We start from the raw sequence: 1,667 nt of genomic DNA, 5'->3' as shown, positions 1-1,667 counted from the left end.
CAGAATCGGTGCAACCCCAGGCAAAGGGAAAACTTTCCCCTTACCCTGTGTCGTGCTGCACTGGCCCCAATGGGTCTACTAGGATTTACGCCATCTCAGGAGGTGGCGCAGATCCAAGTAGAATGGAGCAGCCAGAAGCTCAGAAACGGGGTCAGGATCCAGCATAACCACTGGATCTTGGCCCAACCTCCCACTCCCCATCCACCCGCCCCCGGGAATGCCTGCTGCATGCCCTCCCCCACCCCAAAACGCCTCCTCCCCACCCCTCTGCCCCCCTCCTCATGCCCCCCCTGACCCCTGTTTCAGCCAAGCTCAGCTGATGCAAACTTACCCTGCCAGGCCTGGATCTGCCATAGGGAGGCCAACACAACTGCCTTAATTTTAAACACTTTAGAAGTGACAGCAACTGTTACCCTGCACATGCCCGATCTCGTCTGATCTCAGAAGCTAAGCAGGGTCAGGCCTGGTTAGTACTTGGATGGGAGACTGCCTGGGAACACCGGGTGCTGTAGGCTTATACCATAGTCTTTCGAGACTGAAGGTTGCCAACCACAAGTGTAAGTGATATGGGTGATATAGCATCAGCAGATGTGGCCACAGTATTATTTCTCACTAGAAATCTATTTTAATTTCTGGAAAATATCTTAAACATCAAAATGCAGTTTTGTGTTTTTATGTTGCTACTGACGAAAACGAACACCTCTAGTTATGTCTTAATTCTGCCTACTTTGATTCTGCTTCCCTGACCCTACCAGGGGCAACAGTTTGGAACTCAAACACAATCCTAATTATGACAGTCTGGGAGGGCCTATATATGACAGGGACTACATATGCACGTGGTGTATCTGTATGCTCTATGTTTACAGACACATTCTGCCCCGAGATTCCTATTAGTGGAGGCCTAGATGATTTATTGCCAGGAGTAGCAGACAGGCTTTGACTTCATTGCAGTGTTTTTTCCAAGGTCAGCTCTCCAAATCACAGCCCTGAAGTACAGTTTACTTCCCTGCATGTGAAGGGTGAGAACAATTACTACATCATCCTGTCAATGGCTGTGGTAACAGAAGACTGCAACCCCTTCCTCTGCATCTACATCTAGACCTTCAATCATCCCATTTCCTGCCATTCAGCCTTTCCCAAGTCCCATGGCTCAGACAGCCCATGTTGCAACTGATAATGGGCCATGTGTCATCGGGCTTCACAGGAAGTGAGCAATGCCATGGGTGTGCTGCTGTTGACAAGGTGCTTATGGTTCTTGAGAAATCTTTGCTACTTCTTTGATTCGACTGGAGGAAGAAGAATTGCCCACATACCCTGCAGGTTGTACGATGGTATGGAGTACGAAAGCAAGCAGGTGTGACAGCTGAGCAAATACATGGTGAAGAGTCTATAAAGACTGATCCTGTGCCTCTCAAGTACACACAGGCTGGGTTACGTAACTTGAATGCTACAAGGAAATTAGAAGCAAGCCAACTCTTTTTGGGCACTCCCCACGCGAAAGGAGTGAGGGATGCAAGTTTATTTTTTAAATGTCCTTCCCACCCTCTCCTGAGGTTAGGTTTCGGTTTATTCTCATCTCAATCTTAGTTTATCACAGTCCTGTGAGTTGGTCCTGTGGCTGCTTCTTGATGGCATGTTAGGGTCTTTTCCTACAGTTTAAAAATATG

At 48.1% G+C, this 1,667-nt stretch overlaps 1 pseudogene; it reads left to right on the top strand.

Moving 5' to 3' along the window:
* Nucleotides 1–398: 398 nt before the first annotated feature.
* LOC136637351 (5S ribosomal RNA) lies at nucleotides 399–515 on the top strand (annotated as a pseudogene).
* Nucleotides 516–1,667: the final 1,152 nt, after the last annotated feature.

The sequence above is a fragment of the Tiliqua scincoides genome, chromosome 1, assembly GCF_035046505.1.
Source record: "Tiliqua scincoides isolate rTilSci1 chromosome 1, rTilSci1.hap2, whole genome shotgun sequence".
Lineage (NCBI taxonomy): Eukaryota > Metazoa > Chordata > Lepidosauria > Squamata > Scincidae > Tiliqua > Tiliqua scincoides.
The sequence above is the reverse complement of the archived record's forward strand: the minus strand, read 5'-3'. Positions and strand labels throughout refer to the sequence as shown.